The following is a 21,819-nucleotide window of genomic DNA, read 5'->3' as shown; positions in this document are numbered from 1 at the left end:
GTGCATATCTTTTATGAATATCGAGACCCCTCTGCCTTTAGTGCTTTGGTCTGGATTAGGGAGCCAAAAGATGTGGTAAGAACTATAGCCTGGTAAAGCTGGGGTGCTCTCCTGAGCCTTGAATCAGGTCTCGGTCACTGCACAGATGTCGATGTTCTCCATTTTTAGGAGTGCTTTGAGCGAGTGCATTTTGAGATTTAGGCTTCTAGCATTGAGTAGCATAGCCCCCAGATTTTGTTTGCTTGTGACTATTACAGGTGTAATTTTGTCTTTAGGACATTGCCTAAAAAGGCACTATAGGGGCAGCAAGAGCTTTGGCCTGTATCCAGAATCCCAGGGGTGACAGGTGCAGACCATCTCTGGCAAAGCATCAAGGTCTGTCAGTCATGTCATCCCAGGCAGACAGGTACTGGATCCCCTTTGAATGACACCAGAAACTTAGCCAATTGTTAAAGTCAATCATTTTCTATTTGTACTGTGGCTCATTCTCGGTGACGGTAGGATGCTACTCTGAGCCAGGGTCATACCTGCCTGGGCTACAAGATTCAAAATTAATTAAAATTTGGTTTTGTTCCAGTGAATGGCAGGAAGTGATTATCATTCCAGTGTCAAAGCTTAGTGTCTAGGGAAATGTTACGAAAGAGTGCTAGCTTTCTAATCAGTATCTGAATCACCCATAGGTATGGATATATTCCAACATGGCTTTGTTTCAGGACATTCATGTTAATGAACTGAATTAGCTGTAACAATAATGTAACCATGGCTTTAGACAAAGGCTTGTCTATAGCTATAATACACTTAGATTTTGCTTGGGCCTTTGATACTGTATCTCATAGTGAAATTATGAAAGCCTAGAGGATCTGCATATAAATGCTTACATCACTAAGTGGGTCTGTGGTTGGTTACAAAGCAAGACAGGGTAGGTACGGATACAGAATAACATCATGTACCAAAATTGTTGGTATGGGTGTTCTACAAGGGCCTCTGCTTGGGCATTTATTGTTTGGGCAATTTCTGGAATGCCCATTTCCAGAAATTTGTGGCTAAGCAAATTTGCAGGGGACACCAAAATTGAGGCATTGTTAATAATACCCATGAGTAAAGTCAAACAGTTTTTTTTTATTCCCCTATGACATGGAGCAATAATACTGGTATGAGGTTTAATACAAAAAAAAATATGGTTTGCGCACTGTGGGGTGAACAGTCACATTTATCCATCCACTTTGAACAATACTGTCTTACTAGAAGTCTGCTATATTAGGGAACTAGGTATTTTAGTCTGCAATAAATTATTCTTTGAGAAGCACTTGAACGTGACATTAAAAAGATCTTACAAAAATGTATAAAGATGAATAGTTAGTAGATCGTGAGATGTCTATATACCATTATTTAAGGCAGTTATTAGACCACCGCTGCTGTGGGTCACTTTGTATGTGTAACATCTCACAATTTAAAACACTGGAACTAGTGTAAAGGTGCTTTACAAGACAAATCACAGCTGTTAAATGGGTCTCTTACAGGTGCTCATGTGTTAGTAGCTGCCAAGGCAAAAAAACAAGTGCTCAAACACCCACTAGCCTGATTTTCTACTTGTACACAGTCCTTCCCACACCTGACCCTGTGCAACTGTATAACTCTTCCTAACCTAAATTCTAACCCTAAAACTTCATCCTGTTCCTAGACCGAGTCTTCACTCCCTTACTTTAAATCTTCACTCCCCCTCCTAGTCTTAAAGTCTCTGATCTCTTTCTAAACTTAAAAGTCCAACTTCCCCTCCCTAAATCTAAATTCCCTGATCACTCATTAAGCTTAAAACTCCCCTTCCACTTCCTAAACGTCCCTTCCCACTCCCTAAATCTAAAATCCTCTTTTTGCTCTTAAACCTAAAACTCCCCTCCTGCTCCCTAAATCTGAAACCCCCTTCCCACTCCCTAAGCCTAAAATCCCCCTCCCATTCCCTCCCCATAGCTGCTTGCCCGGACTCATATTTGAATTTGAGCATGAGCATCAGCCTGCCCGAGCTACAAGTTGCTCAAGTCCTAGGCTTTGAGACAGTGGGTTTCGAGCACTTGGGACACGAGTTCCTGTAGTGTTGCCCTGTTAACCATCTGCCTTACAGAAAAAGCTTAAAAAATATTGTTACCAAATTATATTAGGTATAGATTGACTAGGGAAGATATTATTTTGATTTACAGGTGCATGAAAGATGAGATAATAGTAGAAACTTTGGGTGTAACATTTTCATTTCATAGTTTGAATGCAAGCAATAACCCACATTTAGCAAATCTTCCTTCATGTAAAACTGGTTACCCAAGTTTTTTTTTTTTCACTTTAGGGCAGCACAACTCTGGAATGCTTTATCTCTGTATGTGAGAAATTTAGATACTCTTCCAAAATTCAAGAAAGCATTAGACTGGTAAGAACCATTTTGGCATCATTTCAGTAAAAAAAAAAAAAAAAAAAATGTGTGTTGATCTTGAGAGACCATCCTGTCTTACTAAATATGGCTCTGAGAAATTATGGCCAGAAGCAATGAGATCCCAGCAGAGGTGGTGGCTGGTAAGAAATTTGTCTTTAAGAGACAAACTTCAGAGCCAACAAACACTGGACAAGAAAGTCAGTTAAACATGAAGTACCAAGGAAGAGAAGTATTTTTCAGAGGTAGGCAGAGGTGCAAATCTCCTTTAAGGAAATGCTTAACTGATCAGTGCTGGACCACAATTCTGTCTCCATCTAGGTCATAATGGTCAGAGATGCCAAATGCATGTACGTTGACCATGGAATAACTGAAACCCAAATCATACAGCTGTCTGAGATGAGTCAAATTGTCAGTGGCCTGAAGGGCTCAGACAGTATGGGATAACTGTTATCCCAAGTTGAGGGCTGCTTTCACTTTGCATAAAAGTCTAATGAGTGGAAGTTTCCAGGTGGCCTTACTCAGGTTCATAGTAAACAAATGATGTATCTAATATTAACCTGTAAATATGTAAAAGAATAAAGTACTTCCACATTGACTATGAGAGGAAAACATTTTTTGCAGGGTATCCACTGTGCCTCAAATTTTCACATCTGTAAGTAAACGTAACCCTGAGATCACGTAACCTTGGTTCTGCAGTCTTACTAAATCACTGTTTTTCACTTAAACATGAGTCAACTAAATCTATTCACTGAATACCATTTTGCTGAAAGCTACACCAATTAAGCTAATATCCCACCTTAATTACTTCAAAACCTCCCACAAGAATGCCTAGTGAGAACAGTCTAAGCAAGACACTAAGCCCTGAGGTGGTATTAGCTGTTACACCCAGCCAAAGGAAAATTCCTTGGCTTGGGAGAATTTTCTGTACGGCCATGGATCTGATAACCTGACACCATATCCATCCAGCTAGTCAAAGGACAACAACTGTGAGTTTTGATCTCCCTTCTCTGAAATTTGTGATAAGGTGTGAATCAGGGTGAATGGTCAGAAGGTGTGAAATCATGATGGGAAGGTGTGAAATTGGGGTGAATGGCCAAAAGTTGTACAGCAATCTCCACCACCACTTGACAGAGAATGATTCCACCATCACCTCCATCCTATCCTGCTGAACTGAGATGAACAAAGGGAGGACTGCATTCTACTGAATGACAAAAATGTCAGCTTGTGGGATAGGCCATTCACAGCAGGCTGTGGCCACATAGGATTCCTAAATCATCAGGTTCAAGAGAGATAACTGGTGCTGCAGCTTGGGAAATCAGCAGCTCTTTCACCTCTTTAAGTGTCTAAATGGTGGTAAGCATGATGGCTCTGACTTCTAAATAAATATTGCCTCTAGGACATATGAATGTGTGTACTGCCTTGCTTGTTTACATCCTACAATGTGGACTTACTGACTTGCCTGAGCAGGAGTAACACTGGTCTCTACTCCTTTTCTAGAAACACTGAAACCAAGAACACTATCCGTAGTTCTAGCTGGTGTATTTGGAGTAGCATCTCTAGGGGGAATAAGTTCTCCAGACCACTGAGAAGCTGAGGCAAGCTGCCCCAGCCATTAGTGAATTATTGGCCATGAGAAACTACTATGGTTGTGCTCCAAGAAGGAAAGACCCCCACTAAGAATGTTTGGGATAACCCACTAGTCCACAGACTAGCAGCTTGGTTCTAATAGCAGTTTCAGTTTGTGAATGATAACTTTGCAGCCACTGACACCTTACCATTCATTGCAACAGCCAAATCACATCCTTGGATATGCAAAAAAAAACATGAAGATATGACCAGTATCAAGCACAGGTAGCACAAGATAGTCCAAGCAAGGACTGTCCACTGTATCTTCAACTAGGCTATCCAAGATGTGACCTATTGGGTAATTTCTCTGATTAGGAATGACAAAGATTTAAATAAAAGCTCTGCTCTGATAAAGGTATCCCTTTGAGTGGGGCATAAAGAGGACTTCTTCCTCTTTATGGAGATCCTAAGGCCTGGAACTACTGGAGAGTTTACTATCTGGATCTTGATGTAATAGATATGCAGGTTGAAGTTGCTGAGGTACAAGATGAGAAGGAAGTCTCATGTCACCTTCTTTACTAACAAATGTATGAGTAGAATTCCTAACTTCTTTTTAAAACAAGAAGGTCTTTGCAGACCACAATGTGGATTAGAGTCTGCCATGGTCCCAAAACTTCTGTGGAGACAGCCTAGTTCTTGTGTTGCTCTTTCCATGGGAGGGCCTCACTTTAATGAGTAATTAACAGTCCCTTATTATGTTTCTCCAAGGTAAGATTACCTCATAGAACTCTCCACTCTTGGTTATTTTTGGACAATAATCAGGACGGTGAATGTTGGGCTAACAGACATACCCAGCATGTGATCATATTAGTGACCATCAATCCTTGCATTAAGCACTCTTACCTGCTTCCATATCAGGAGGTGTAAGGGTGGATATAACATTTTCTCACCTGGAACTAGAAGTAGGCAGGCTGAAATGCTGGTGCATAATGCAGTTTGCATTGCCTGTTCCCAACAACAGAGGCAATGAAAGAGCAAGTCCTGACTTCTGATCTGACAGCAACATAAACAGTCTGAAGACTGTAGCTTATTACTCAGGAAACACTGGAACTAGGGTTACCACCTGTCCCACTTTTTAGGACAAAATTATTTCCTATATTTTATGTAATAGTTGCATAAAACAGTTATTCTGTATCTAAAATACCTAAATGTTATAAGAAACAGAATATGCAACTAAAATGCTACAAGAATAAGCTTTTATTTAGGCAAAACAGTTAAGTTCTATCCTTTGTACTGACCATGGGTATGTGTCGGCCTGTAAAATCTGATGTTTGTACCATAAATGTCCCACTTTGGCCATTTGAAAAGGTGGCAACCCTAACTGGAACATTTTCCATGATGACCATCAGGATCAAATTCTGTGAGCAGCAGAAAAGAAGTGGTGTCAGTTAATACACTCTTCTATACTGATGTGTGATGCCATCACATCCACTGCAAGATGCAAGTGTATCTCAGATTGGAAGGAACAAAAGAGAAAAAAAATAGCAGAGCTGGAAACCACAGAAGAGAAAATCCTGAACAGTTACAATCACAGAAGGCTTCTAGTATCAGATCTTGCCTAACTGTAAATATCTTTATTCACTACAAATAAATATTCTGGAAATACATCCATCCATTTTCTATATTCAGCCTAACGACTGCAAGGTTGGGGCAGACTGGAGTGCTGAGTGCAAGGCAGGGACCATCCCCAGCTGAGATGTCAGTTCATTAAAGGGATCATACAATCTTGCTTACACACACATGTACACACACACACACACACACACACACACACACACACACACACACACACACACACACACACACACACACACACACACACACAGAGATGTATATGGAAATATAGGCATGCACACACGTGCACACATTCATACACACTTAGGGTCAGTTTAGTACAACAGACCACCTGTCATCAAGTCATTGGTAGTGTGAGGGGAAACAGAAACACAGAGAAAATCTTTGTGGGTATGCATCAGAAATGGAGAGGTTAGTAAATACTATATAGAAAGCACCCCAGTTACCAGGAAATGAAACACTTTGAATTATATTCTGGAAATTATATTATCTGATGTTGTTAATCTTCATTCATTCCTTACTGATGAGTGTTGGTTACATCCTCGGAACTGAGTCAGCCTTATAATAAGCTTGTGCCAGCCGAAAGACTCTTGAGCTAAGGTTTTACCATAGTGCCCTTCTCCCTGTTACCCCAGATCTCGTTCGCCGCGTAGATATCAAGATGTGTTCAAGCCAGTTCTCAGCTAAATCTTATCATTCTAAAACTTTTTCTTCAGATTTTCTCTCTTTCATGTTGAGAATTCCCTTCTCTCATTAGACACTAACTTTTACCCCCTATTAAGTGATTTTTCTTACTTTCCTTACCAAGTTTTTAATCTCTTGTACCATCATTGGTACAGGCCTTTCCCTCTTGATCTTCTTTCCCTTTACCTCTTGACGTGATCTTAATACCATTGTTGGTATTTTTCCTTTCCTTTCTTTTCCTTCCCCAAAAAAAGTTTCTACCTGTCTTTTTCTATCTGCTATTTCTGGTTTGTATTGTATTCATTTTTTGGTGGATATTGGCTACTAGTGGTTCCCGCCATGTCTGAAAAGAAGGGAACTACGGGTTTCAAGCAGTGCGACCAATGCAGTCACAAAATTCTGGACTCGGACACTCATTTATCTTGTGTCTGTTGTCTGGGTGTTCCGCACCTCTCTGTTCAACCACCTTGTGAGATTTGTAGAGGTTTCAGTTCTCGTACCCTAAACGAGAGAAAGAACAAACAGATTTTAAAAGACCTTTTAACCACTCCTTTTTCAGAGGCTATTTCTGGGTCGGTGGGCTCACACCCTCCTAAGAAAGAACATAAGAAACAAAGTCATTCTGTCCCTTCTTTGCCTCATTCTAGCAACATGAAGTCAGAACTGAGACCAAAAATACCTAAATTGGCACCAACAACTTTGGCTCTGGCCTTCAACTCCTCTCCACTGTGCCGCCCTCGGTTCTGAGATCTCAACTATCTATTTCGATACCGTCCTCAGTGACACTACTTCTGGCACCAGTAATCATACCGATAATGTCCACTGCACTGATCATAGCTTCAACTAGTGCTTCAGGTCTAGCCTATTCGGCACCAGCAATAGTGCATCCAACTCCGGTCACCTCCCCACCCCTATACATCTTACCGGTCTCGAGACCCTATTGCCAATAGAATAAATGTACCTTGGACCCGATACTCCCCTTTGGCAGATCCATTCTTTGGGCAGCAATATAGCCCTTTCTTGGAGTGGGCCAATTCTCCACGGGGGATATCAACCCAGTCCTCAGAAATGGACGTGGTACAAACTTGTGGATCAGCTGCTGATGGCCAGAGGGATTCCAACACCTTCCAGAACTCCCCTCCCATCCAGACTTGGGAGTTTTTCTCCATAGACTCCTGCATATTCTCCTCCTTTGACCTCCTTGCAGGTTTCGAAGCACCCGGTACCGATGCATATTTCAGTTCCCACTTCTTCGGTTCCACTGGTGGATCTCACTGTGGCTCCAGAGCCAACCCTTTGGTCATAGACTCCTTTGGAACCGAGCCATCCTTGGGATCATGACTGGGCTGCTGGCACTGTGACCCCTAGTACAGCTCCCATTTTTTTCTATGGGGCAGTCTACTACGGCTCTAGGAGTTTTGGCAGCACCAGGTCCTTTTGGGATCCTTCCTTGGGAGTGGGTTCATCGGAGTTGGATGTGACCCCCGGTTCTGAGGTTGTCCCTCTCAGTTCCGGGCTCCAATCCCTTTTCAGGTGGGCCAGCCTTCCAAGTGATGTAGAGGGACCTTGCCTCTGTAGGCAAACCATCGGCGTCAGAATATCATATATGTCCTCCCTCTGAACCGCAGCTTGACACAATCCACCACATCAGGATATCGAGCACAAGAGCCTCAAGATACCCTCATGCAGGGCACCCTCTCTTCAGAGTCCTCATCAGAACCTCCCGCTGAAGAGGTATCACGTAAGAGATCTTGCAAGAGGAAGCACGTGGACTCCCCCGAAGAGTACTTCACCGAAGATACAGACTACGATGAAGGGGACGGGTCCCCACAGTCACCCTCTGAGGATGTCTCCTTCGTAGACATACTGGAAATCTTGAAACAGCTGGGAGGCTGGAAGGCCACCAACTCCTCCTCTGTGGGGTCAGTATTCTTGCAGGCTTTTCGTGTGCAACTCTGTACCTCTTGGGTGACCCCACCTGCAGACAAGCTAGTCAAACTCATCGTGCAGCACCCATGGAAGAGTCCTAATACCGTTGAACCAATCCCCTGAAGACCAGACAAAATTCTGTCCCCGCCTGAAGAAAGTCCACACTGATCCAAAGGCCTGCCAGTAGATGCTATGGTGGTGGCGGTGGCCAGTAATAAAGAGCTCCCTGAGGAGAGCCATACTATCCACCCCCCCCCAAACAGGGAGTCTCAGCCAATGGACAGGTTAGGGAAGTAAGTGTTTGCCTCATCGACCTTTGTCATTTGGTCCTTGAATTAATTGGCACACTTTACCAGGCTCCAGAGAGATCTAATCTCATTACTCTCCAGAACCTTAGCAGGAGCAGTCTCTGACGAGGTATGCAACAACGTTGCCTCGCAGATTGCAACCCTGGAATCCATATCCAACTTGCCCATCTAGTTAATCTTTCACGCTACCAAAGGGGTGGCTAGAGCTGCAGGTTCAGGCGTTGTCGTGGGATGTCATGCCTGGATACACCTTTGTGACTTTGTGGACCCTTTTAAGTCTTCCTTTCTTAAAGCTCCAGTGGAAGCTTCTTCTCTTTTTGGCCTGAAAGTAAAAGACACATTAGCCAAGTGAGAAAAGGATGGCAAGACACTATCTGCCATGGGTGTACATTTTTCCACCTCATAACAACCCTATTCTAGAAATCAGAGGAGTGGAAAGATGTGGCACAAGAAATCCCAGGGTCCTTTCCGCAACACACGTGGCAAGTTTACCCCCCGGGGCAGAGGGGGTAACTCATCGAGAAGACATCCCTACAGAGGCAGAGGGGGTCCAAGTAACCAGAGGTCCAGAGATTCTGGACAACCCTACCAGTGCTCCTGAAGAGCGCTCGATTGCTTTCCTCTGGAAGCAGTCGGGGGACGTTTCGCTCTGCACCACCGTGCCTGGCAATCAAAAACCACAGATTCTTTGGTGCAGAAAATCATAGCCAGAAGTTATCACATTCCTTTATTTACCCAAAACCATTGAGAAGAATTCCCGACGTTCCACCCAGTCAAAGGGAAGCAGCAGCTCAAGAAATAAGAAAGCTGTTTCAAAAAAAGAGTTATCCAAGCAGTCCCACCAGACCAAATAGGATCCAGATTTTACTCAAGGTTCTTTTTAGTGCCGAAAAAGACAGGGGACTGGAGACCAATTCTGGATCTCAGCATTTTGAACAAGTTTGTCAACCAAACAAAATTCCGGATGTCACAATTCAGTCTATTCTACCCTTTGTGGAGAAAGACAATTGGATGTGCTGAATAGATCTTCAGGATGCGTACTACCACATAAAAATGGACAAGTGCTCCAGAAGATTTCTTTGCTTCTGGCTGGGAGCCAGTCATTACCAATTCCAAACACTGCCCTTTGGACTCTCTACGGCCCCCAGAGTTTTCACCAAATGCATGGCAGTGGTAACAGCTCACTTGACACTGCAAGGGTTCCAGTTGTTTCTTTACCTAGACAATTGGCTCCTTACCGCCCCCACCAAGCATCTACTGGTTACAACCTTAAACTACACTCTAAAACTAGCAAAATACCCAGGAGTCTCTATAAACAGGGAGAAATGCAGGTTGACTCCTTCTCAGACCTTGGAATGTATAAGAGAAACTTTTCATACCCAGTCTTGTCTCCCTTCCAGATCACAGATTAGAAAGACTAAGGTCCCAACTCCAGGTGATACTCTCTCAGGACAGAGCTCCAGCTCGGGATGTCCTTCAACTTGTAGGATCAATGACAGCATCAATTATAATAGTTCCCCTGGTGGGACTACACATGAGACTTCTTCAATGGCTCCTACTAACACAGGGGTCTCCTTTGCACCATCCTATGTCCTTTCAGATCCACATAGCAAACCGATGCAAACAAGATTTAACTTGATGGATTAATCCAGAAAAAAAACTATGGAGTCACCCGTTCTCCCCATCTCAGCCCAAGGCCATAGTGACCATGGACACTTCCCTGATTGGGGGGGGGGGGGGGCACTTCCAGGGAAAGATGAGGCCAACTTGCATATCAATGTTCTAGAACTAAGGACAGTGCTTCTATCATTGCAAGCATTCCAATCTGCCCTCCCATCAGGGACAATTGCTATCCAGTCCGACAACATGTAAATGGTCTGGTACATCAACAAACAGGGGGGAACCGAGTCTTACCCGTTGTGTCGAGAAGCTGTGAGAATTTGGCAATGGGTGATAGCTTCCAACTGCTTTCTGATAACAATGCACATTCCTGGGAACTCCGATGTGATTGCAGACAAGCTGAGCAGATGTATCCTCCTGCCTCATGAGTGGTACCTCAATCTAACCATAGCAGCGAACATCTTCATCAACTGGGGCCAGCCTTGCTGTGACCTATTCGCCTCTCCAGCAAATCACAAATGCAGCAGCTACTTTGTCCTAATTTCCCCATAGTGGGAGTCCCTGAGGGATGGTCTAATTACATGATTGGCCCACGGGACTTCTGTATGCTTTCCCTCCCCTTTTCTGATCCCACAATTTCTAAAGAAAGCCCTTTGGTTCAGAAGCAAGGTAATCCTCATTGCACCCTACTGGCACCAACAAGTTTGGTTTCCCTTCCTTTGCCCTCAACTAGTATGCCAACCATGGATTCTGAATTGAACTCTAGAATTTATCTCACACCTACAAGGGTTGATACACCCAAACATATCCACTCTCAAGCTGATAGCTTGGTTTCTCCACTTCCAGTAATTGCCAGGAAGAATAACCTTACCTCCCCGGTATGTAACATTCTTCTGGCTTCTCACAAACCATCCACCAGGAAAATCTATCTTAGCAAATGGAAGAGATTCCTTATGTGTTCCCAGCAGAGAGAACTAGACCCTTGCTCAGGTCCTGTTACTGTGGTTTTGGATTATTTGTCATGCCTTCTCCATTCAGGAGCAGCAGCCTCCACCATTTGGGAACATTTGGCAGCTATTTCAAACTTTCATAATGGACTCCAAGACTCATCTATAATTTTCTATTGTCTCTGTAAAACCTTCTTGAAAGGGGTCTCACATATCAGACCACCTTTAAGGAACCGATTGAACCTTGGAGTTTAACATTAGTGCTACAATCCCTCACACGATCACCCTTTGAACCTGCTGCCACTTGTGATATAAAGTTCTTATCCTGGAAATCCCTATTTTTAGTAGCCATCACCTCAGCTAGACATATATCCAAGCTTCAGGCCTTGTGCATAAAATGCCCTTGTATGGTCTTTCGTAAGGACAGAGTATCATTCTGGACTAACCCTTACTTTCTGCCCAAAGTTATTTCAGTGTTGAGTATTAACCAGACTATTGACCTACCAGTCTTTTTTCCAAACTTGTCAAATAAAGGAGAATGCTGTCTTCATTTACTGGATGTACATAGACAATTACGATTTTACCTTGACAGAACTAAATCAGTATGTAAATCTGACCAGTTATTTGTTTCCTATTCAGGTCCAAAATTGGGAAAACCTGTTTCTAAAGTAACTTTATCTAAGTGGTTGAGAAATTGTATATGTTTTGTCTACCAACATAATAAAATTCCTCTCCCGAGCAAGGTCAAAGCACACTCAACCAGATCAATGGCGACTTCTGTTGCTTTACATTCAAGGGCTTCAATGGATGATATCTGTGCAGCTGCAACTTGGGCTACCCCCTCATACATTTATCACTCATTACAAATTGGATTTGGTCTCCTGGGAAGAGCATCTTTTGGTTCAGTGGTACTCAGGAACATCCTTCCATAGGGCCTCCCAGAACATAAAGTAGCTATGGACTCTGTCCCATCAGTAAGGAATGAATGAAGATTAACAACATCAGATAACGACATTATCCCATAATGTTCCATCTGTGTTGTTTATCTTCATTAATTCATTATGTCCCATCCTACTTCCCCCTCCAAGGGGCTCCTGGAGGTTTGAATTTGGTCCAAATCCCACATTAGGGGACTTGCTCAAAAAACACAGTGGTCTCCTTTGCACCATCCTATGTCCTTTCAGATCCACATAGCAAACTGATGCAAACAAGATTTAACTTGATGGATGAATCCAGAAAAAGAACTATGGAGTCACCCGTTCTCCCCATCTCAGCCCATGGCCATAGTGACCATGGAAGCTTCCCTGATAGGGTGGGGAGGGCACTTCCAGGGAAAGATGAGGCCAACTTGCATATCAATGTTCTAGAACTGAGGGCAGTGCTTCTAGCATTGCAAGCATTCCAATCTGCCTTCCCATCAGGGACAATTGCTATCCAGTCCGACAACATGTCAGTGGTCTGGTACATCAACAAACAGGGGGGAACCGAGTCTTACCCATTGTGTCGAGAAGCCATGAAAATTTGGCAATGGGTGATAGCTTCCAACTGCTTCCTGATAACAATGCACATTCCCAGGAATTCCATTGTAATTGCAGACAAGCTGAGCAGATCTATCCTCCTGCCTCACGAGTGGTACCTCAATCCAACCATAGCAGCGAACATCTTCAGCAACTGGGGCCAGCCTTGCTGCGACCTATTCGCCTCTCCAGCAAATCACAAATGCAGCTGCTACTTTGCCCTAATTTCCCCATAGGGGGAGTCCCTGAGGGATGGTCTAATACACGATTGGCACACAGGACTTCTGTATGCTTTCCCTCCCCTTTTCTGATCCCGCAATTTCTAAAGAAGGCCCTTTGGTTGAGAAGCAAGGTAATCCTCATTGCACCCTACTAGCACCAACAAGTTTGGTTTCCCTTCCTTTGCCCTCACCTAGTACACCAACCATGGATTCTGGATCCAACTCCGGGATTAATCTTGCACCCACAAGAGTTGATACACCCAAACATATCCACTCTCAAGCTGATAGCTTGGTTTCTCCACTTCCAGTAATTGCCAAGCAGAGTAACCTTACCTCCCCGGTATATAATATTCTTCTGGCTTCTCACAAACCATCCACCAGGAAAATCTATCTTAGCAAGTGGAAGAGATTCCTTATGTGTTCCCAGCAGAGAGAACTAGACCCTTGCTCAGGTCCTGTTACTGTGGTTTTGGATTATTTGTCATGCCTTCTCCATTCAGGAGCAGCAGCCTCCACCATTTGGGAACATTTGGCAGCTATTTCAAACTTTCATAATGGACTCCAAGACTCATACATAATTTCCTATTGTCTCTGTAAAACCTTCTTGAAAGGGGTCTCACATATCAGACCACCTTCAAAGAACCGATTGAACCTTGGAATTTAACATTAATGCTACAATCCCTCACACAATCACCCTTTGAACCTGCTGCCACTTGTGATATAAAGTTCTTATCCTGGAAATCCCTATTTTTAGTAGCCATCACCTCAGCTAGACATATATCCGAGCTTCAGGCCTTGTGCATAAAATGCCCTTATATGGTCTTTCGTAAGGACAGAGTATCATTCTGGACTAACCCTTACTTTCTGCCCAAAGTTATTTCAGTGTTGAGTATTAACCAGACTATTGACCTACCAGTCTTTTTTCCAAACTTGTCAAATAAAGGAGAATGCTGTCTTCATTTACTGGATGTACATAGACAATTACGATTTTAACTTGACAGAAGTAAATCAGAATGTAAATCTGAACAGTTATTTGTTTCCTATTCAGGTCCAAAATTGCGAAAACCTGTTTCTAAATTAACTTTATCTAAGTGGTTGAGAAATTGTATATGCTTTGTCTACCAACATAATAAAATTCCTCTCCCGAACAAGGTCAAAGCACACTCAACCAGATCAATGGCGACTTCTGTTGCTTTACATTCGAGGACTTCAATGGATGATATCTGTGCAGCTGCAACTTGGGCTACCCCCTCATACATTTATCACTCATTACAAATTGGATTTGGTCTCCTGGGGAGAGCATCTTTTGGTTCAGTGGTACTCAGTAACATCCTTCCATAGGGCCTCCCAGGACATAAAGTAGCTATGGACTCTGTCCCATCAGTAAGGAATGAATGAAGATTAACAACATCAGATAACGGCATTATCCCATAACGTTCCATCTGTGTTGTTTATCTTCATTAATTCATTATGTCCCATCCTACTTCCCCCTCCAAGGGGCTCCTGGAGGTTTGAATTTGGTCCAAATCCCACATTAGGGGACTTGCTCAAAAAACACAGTGGTCTCCTTTGCACCATCCTATGTCCTTTCAGATCCACATAGCAAACTGATGCAAACAAGATTTAACTTGATGGATGAATCCAGAAAAAGAACTATGGAGTCACCCGTTCTCCCCATCTCAGCCCAAGGCCATAGTGACCATGGACGCTTCCCTGATAGGGTGGGGAGGGCACTTCCAGGGAAAGATGAGGCCAACTTGCATATCAATGTTCTAGAACTGAGGGCAGTGCTTCTAGCATTGCAAGCATTCCAATCTGCCCTCCCATCAGGGACAATTGCTATCCAGTCCGACAACTTGTCAGTGGTCTGGTACATCAACAAACAGGGGGGGAACCGAGTCTTACTCATTGTGTCGAGAAGCCATGAAAATTTGGCAATGGGTGATAGCTTCCAACTGCTTCCTGATAACAATGCACATTCCCAGGAATTCCATTGTGATTGCAGACAAGCTGAGCAGATGTATCCTCCTGCCTCATGAGTGGTACCTCAATCCAACCATAGCAGCGAACATCTTCAGCAACTGGGGCCAGCCTTGCTGTGACCTATTCGCATCTCCAGCAAATCACAAATGCAGCTGCTACTTTGCCCTAATTTCCCCATAGGGGGAGTCCCTGAGGGATGGTCTAATACACGATTGGCCCACAGGACTTCTGTATGCTTTCCCTCCCCTTTTCTGATCCCGCAATTTCTAAAGAAGGCCCTTTGGTTGAGAAGCAAGGTAATCCTCATTGCACCCTACTGGCACCAACAAGTTTGGTTTCCCTTCCTTTGCCCTCACCTAGTACACCAACCATGGATTCTGGATCCAACTCCGGGATTAATCTTGCACCCACAAGAGTTGATGCACCCAAACATATCCACTCTCAAGCTGATAGCTTGGTTTCTCCACTTCCAGTAATTGCCAAGCAGAGTAACCTTACCTCCCCGGTATGTAACATTCTTCTGGCTTCTCACAAACCATCCACCAGGAAAATCTATCTTAGCAAATGGAAGAGATTCCTTATGTGTTCCCAGCAGAGAGAACTAGACCCTTGCTCAGGTCCTGTTACTGTGGTTTTGGATTATTTGTCATGCCTTCTCCATTCAGGAGCAGCAGCCTCCACCATTTGGGAACATTTGGCAGCTATTTCAAACTTTCATAATGGACTCCAAGACTCATACATAATTTCCTATTGTCTCTGTAAAACCTTCTTGAAAGGGGTCTCACATATCAGACCACCTTCAAGGAACCGATTGAACCTTGGAATTTAACATTAATGCTACAGTCCCTCACACGATCACCCTTTGAACCTGCTGCCACTTGTGATATAAAGTTCTTATCCTGGAAATCCCTATTTTTAGTAGCCATCACCTCAGCTAGACATATATCCGAGCTTCAGGCCTTGTGCATAAAATGCCCTTATATGGTCTTTCGTAAGGACAGAGTATCATTCTGGACTAACCTTTACTTTCTGCCCAAAGTTATTTCAGTGTTGAGTATTAACCAGACTATTGACCTACCAGTCTTTTTTCCAAACTTGTCAAATAAAGGAGAATGCTGTCTTCATTTACTGGATGTACATAGACAATTACGATTTTACCTTGACAGAACTAAATCAGTATGTAAATCTGACCAGTTCTTTGTTTCCTATTCAGGTCCAAAATTGGGAAAACCTGTTTCTAAAGTAACTTTATCTAAGTGGTTGAGAAATTGTATATGTTTTGTCTACCAACATAATAAAATTCCCCTACTGAACAAGGTCAAAGCACACTCAACCAGATCAATGGCGACTTCTGTTGCTTTACATTCGAGGACTTCAATGGATGATATCTGTGCAGCTGCAACTTGGGCTACCCCCTCATACATTTATCACTCATTACAAATTGGATTTGGTCTACTGGGGAGAGCATCTTTTGGTTCAGTGGTACTCAGGAACATCCTTTCATAGGGCCTCCCAGGACATAAAGTAGCTATGGACTCTGTCCCATCAGTAAGGAATGAATGAAGATTAACAACATCAGATAACGGCATTATCCCATAACGTTCCATCTGTGTTGTTTATCTTCATTAATTCATTATGTCCCATCCTACTTCCCCCTCCAAGGGGCTCCTGGAGGTTTGAATTTGGTCCAAATCCCACATTAGGGGACTTGCTCAAAAAACACAGTGGTCTCCTTTGCACCATCCTATGTCCTTTCAGATCCACATAGCAAACTGATGCAAACAAGATTTAACTTGATGGATGAATCCAGAAAAAGAACTATGGAGTCACCCGTTCTCCCCATCTCAGCCCAAGGCCATAGTGACCATGGAAGCTTCCTGATAGGGTGGGAGGGCACTTCCAGGAAAGATGAGGCCAACTTGCATATCAATGTTCTAGAACTGAGGGCAGTGCTTCTAGCATTGCAAGCATTCCAATCGGCCCTCCCATCAGGGACAATTGCTATCCAGTCCGACAACTTGTCAGTGGTCTGGTACATCAACAAACAGGGGGGGAACCGAGTCTTACTCATTGTGTCGAGAAGCCATGAAAATTTGGCAATGGGTGATAGCTTCCAACTGCTTCCTGATAACAATGCACATTCCCAGGAATTCCATTGTGATTGCAGACGTATCCTCCTGCCTCACGAGTGGTACCTCAATCCAACCATAGCAGCGAACATCTTCAGCAACTGGGGCCAGCCTTGCTGTGACCTATTCGCATCTCCAGCAAATCACAAATGCAGCTGCTACTTTGCCCTAATTTCCCCATAGGGGGAGTCCCTGAGGGATGGTCTAATACACGATTGGCCCACAGGACTTCTGTATGCTTTCCCTCCCCTTTTCTGATCCCGCAATTTCTAAAGAAGGCCCTTTGGTTGAGAAGCAAGGTAATCCTCATTGCACCCTACTGGCACCAACAAGTTTGGTTTCCCTTCCTTTGCCCTCACCTAGTACACCAACCATGGATTCTGGATCCAACTCCGGGATTAATCTTGCACCCACAAGAGTTGATGCACCCAAACATATCCACTCTCAAGCTGATAGCTTGGTTTCTCCACTTCCAGTAATTGCCAAGCAGAGTAACCTTACCTCCCCGGTATGTAACATTCTTCTGGCTTCTCACAAACCATCCACCAGGAGAATCTATCTTAGCAAGTGGAAGAGATTCCTTATGTGTTCCCAGCAGAGAGAACTAGACCCTTGCTCAGGTCCTGTTACTGTGGTTTTGGATTATTTGTCATGCCTTCTCCATTCAGGAGCAGCAGCCTCCACCATTTGGGAACATTTGGCAGCTATTTCAAACTTTCATAATGGACTCCAAGACTCATACATAATTTCCTATTGTCTCTGTAAAACCTTCTTGAAAGGGGTCTCACATATCAGACCACCTTCAAGGAACCGATTGAACCTTGGAATTTAACATTAATGCTACAGTCCCTCACATGATCACCCTTTGAACCTGCTGCCACTTGTGATATAAAGTTCTTATCCTGGCAATCCCTATTTTTAGTAGCCATCACCTCAGCTAGACATATATCCGAGCTTCAGGCCTTGTGCATAAAATGCCCTTATATGGTCTTTCGTAAGGACAGAGTATCATTCTGGACTAACCTTTACTTTCTGCCCAAAGTTATTTCAGTGTTGAGTATTAACCAGACTATTGACCTACCAGTCTTTTTTCCAAACTTGTCAAATAAAGGAGAATGCTGTCTTCATTTACTGGATGTACATAGACAATTACGATTTTACCTTGACAGAACTAAATCAGTATGTAAATCTGACCAGTTCTTTGTTTCCTATTCAGGTCCAAAATTGGGAAAACCTGTTTCTAAAGTAACTTTATCTACGTGGTTGAGAAATTGTATGTGCTTTGTCTACCAACATAATAAAATTCCTCTACTGAACAAGGTCAAAGCACACTCAACCAGATCAATGGCGACTTCTGTTGCTTTACATTCGAGGACTTCAGTGGATGATATCTGTGCAGCTGCAACTTGGGTTACCCCCTCATTCATTTATCACTCATTACAAATTGGATTTGGTCTACTGGAGAGAGCATCTTTTGGTTCAGTGGTACTCAGGAACATCCTTCTATAGGGCCTCCCAGGAAATAACGTAGCTATGGACTCTGTCCCATCAGTAAGGAATGAATGATGATTAACAACATCAGATAAAGAAGTTATGTTCTTACCATAACGTTCCATCTGTGTTGTTTATCTTCATGAATTCATTATGTCCATCCTCCTTCCCCCTCCAAGGGGCTCCTGGACGTTCGAATTTGGTCCAAATCTCACATTAGGGGACTTGCTCAAAAAACCCTCTGCTTTCTTTATCATGAGCAAACTCGATCTTAGGTAACAGGGAGAAGGGCACTATGGGTAAAACTTAGCTCAAGGGTTTTTTGGCTGGCATGAGCCTGTTATAAGACCGACTTGGCTCCGAGGATGGAACCGACACCCATCAGTAATGAATGAATGAAGATAAACACAGATGGAACGTTATGGTAAGAACATAACTTCTTTTTAAATAATTATGGAATGCAAATAATTCCATGCTGTTGTTTCTTTAATTGTTATTTTTGTAAATGTTTTAAAAGCAAAGTATCAAACAGTGACTTGCCATCCACAGGACTGAGTTTCAGAATAATTAGGCACAAAAGGACTAAAATGTTTCAGAACAATGCAAGCATTTAGAGTGATTCATAAATGGTTCAATAGTGTATTTTTGTGTTATCTTTAGTGTGCCACCATCCAGCAGCCATATCTCACACAGTTTGTGGCTGCATAGGTAACTGTTTGCCATCACAAAATTTGTTAGTGCAAGTCCCAGAAAAGTGAGACTGAATGAATGAAAATGCAGAATTACATATACTAAGTCCAGGATTGTTATTTCTCAGCTTATTCCCTTTTCTCCACGGAATGGTGATCTTAGAGTTGGCATATGTACGTTTGGAGGACAAGGGGCTTGCCGTCTACATCTGGGGTGCAAAGGGGCTTGCCTCCTACAAAGAACAGCTTTAAAGGAGAGCAGCAGTGTTCAGCATTGGCTGCTTTCCATTATTTCCAGACTTTTAATAATTCCAAGGCTTGTACTTACAGGTCTCAGAATTATAATAAGGAGCCAACTGTATGGCTGTCAAAAGTGTTTGTGATGGGGGGATGATCTCCTATCTGCCATTATTCAGAAACTTTGTACACCTACACAATATAGCATCTTGAGAGGCACTAATTTGAGATTCATCATTTGTTTTTTGGCAGTGAGCACATTTATATGTCCCTCCACTCCTCATACACACCTTCAGTGGTTTCTGCTTTACCTAGAAAGTATCACATCCACTCTTGGACTTTAAGGAGCCTTGGTTGGCTGGCAGCTCTGCTTCACATCTTGGTTTTTGTTAATTCATGTACAAATTTCTGTTAAAGCTATACTGTCTAATATGACAGCTGCTGCTGGGTCATTTGCAGTGGACATCAGCTATCACTGCATTAAATGTTAACCTGCGTTCTATATGCTGTTATTTGCCATACAATGGATACTGGTTAGCATGATTTTATTTATTTAATTTATTTATTTGACGTTTGTTTACCGGGCTGGTCTGACTGGGTCTGCAGAACCCATTTTCAGCAGAGGCCCGGGGAGAAAAGCTCCACATACAGTACAATACAAATACAGTATAATCCAGTACAATACACACGGCATTAGAGATGCTATACAAAAAATAAGTTGAAAGAAAAAACTATGTTGCAAGATGTTACAATATATACTACACATCTAGACAATTATACTGAGTTAAAACATTATAGACAATAATAGTCACTCTCACCATGCATGATGTAGAGAGTGTCCAAAAAAAAATAGTACGTAGGTAGTGCAGTGTGTGATACTGACTGTCATAGTACATGAAAAATAGAATGTTAGTTTTAGTCAGGAAAATAATAGCCAGAAAGTCAGTGATGCAGAATGATAGTGAGAGAGTTAAGAATAACAGAAGCAATTCAGCCTGAGCAGTAGTGTAAGGATATGGTATAGAAACAGAGAAGGAGTTAGAAGAGCATTAGGATCTTGCAGACTATGAGGGATTGAAATATGACAGAAGAGGAGGATGAGGCTAGTGTAGAAGAACAGGAAGAGCCGAGCATTAGGCAGGCTTTATGTCGGAGAAGAGCCATGTATTTTTGAGATGATTTTTTAAAGAGGCTTTGAAATGGGTTAGGCCAGGTATAGACCTGGTAGCTAGAGGTAGTGAATTCCAAAGTATAGGGACAAAGTATGACTACAGAGAGTGACCTGGTTTTCTTGTGGGTTTTGAGATAGCTAAGAGAGTTTTGTCTTCTGATCATAGGGATCGAATGGTGTGTAAGGTGTGACTAGACTGGCTAGTGAAGGGCAGGCAGCAGGATTGAAAATAAGGTTGTGCAAGGTGGATAGCTGAATAAAGGCAAGTTGGTTGGGGAGTTCATGCCAGTTTAATTCTAGGAGTGATTTACAGTGGTGTGTGGGATATTTAGAGTTTTTTGCAAACTTTGCAACTTTGTTATAGCACTGTTCCATCTTCCTTAGGGTAGAAGTTTGTAAGTTAGCTAGGAGAGGGGCACCATAAAGAAGGGAGGGGGAAGTAGAAATGTTTTTGCAAAGGTAGTTTTGGTTGCGGCAGTAAAGAAATGATCTGTTGTTAATCTTCATTCATTCTTTACTGATTGGTGTTGGTTCCGTCCTCGGAACCGAGTCAGCCTTTATAACAAGCTTGCGCCAGCCAAAACAACTCTCGAGCTAAGCTTACCCATAGCGCCGCTCTCTCTGTTACCTCAGATCTTGTTTGCCGCGTAGATATCAAGACGTGTCAAACCAGCTCTCAGCTAGGTCATTAGAAATTCTTCACTTCTTTAACCTTTCTTTAGCTTTTGCTTGTGTATCCTTAATTCTCATATATTTTATTAATAGTCGCTTAGAGTTTGCTATCTGTTTGAGTGCTTCTTTCCTACTTCTTACCAAGTTTGGTATTCTTTGTACCATCATTGGTACAAGCCTTTCCTTACCGCTGAAGTAATTCTCAATACTATTGCTGGTATTCCCTTTCCCTTTTCTCCTTCTCTCTCCACCCGTTAGGTTTTTCTGTCGTTGTTAAAAAAAAAAATATATATATATATATATATATATATATATATATATATACACTATCTATTTCCTTTTCTTGATTGTGTGAGTGTGTATTCCTGATTGTTCAGAATTATACTGTTGTTGGAGAATGTTGTTCCCCTATATATATATATATATATATATATATATATATATATATATAAGATAACTGATAAATAATGTGTTTTAAACTATGCGACCAGTGTAATAAGAAAATGCCAAACTCAGATAGCCATCTGTCCTGTGTCTACTGTTTTGGGCTTCCGCATTTGTCTGTTCATCCACCATGCAGGATATGTAAGGGCTTTAGCAC

At 42.7% G+C, this 21,819-nt stretch overlaps 1 protein-coding gene across 2 annotated transcripts in view; it reads right to left on the bottom strand.

Annotated features, from left to right (window-relative positions):
* IGFN1 (immunoglobulin like and fibronectin type III domain containing 1) overlaps positions 1-21,819 on the bottom strand; it is an 877,552-nt gene that overhangs the window by 561,125 nt on the left and 294,608 nt on the right. The window lies entirely within an intron of this gene.

This window comes from Protopterus annectens, chromosome 7.part0, assembly GCF_019279795.1.
Source record: "Protopterus annectens isolate FY-2018-M chromosome 7.part0, PAN1.0, whole genome shotgun sequence".
In the NCBI taxonomy this organism is placed as follows: Eukaryota; Metazoa; Chordata; order Ceratodontiformes; family Protopteridae; genus Protopterus; species Protopterus annectens.
The sequence above is the reverse complement of the archived record's forward strand: the minus strand, read 5'-3'. Positions and strand labels throughout refer to the sequence as shown.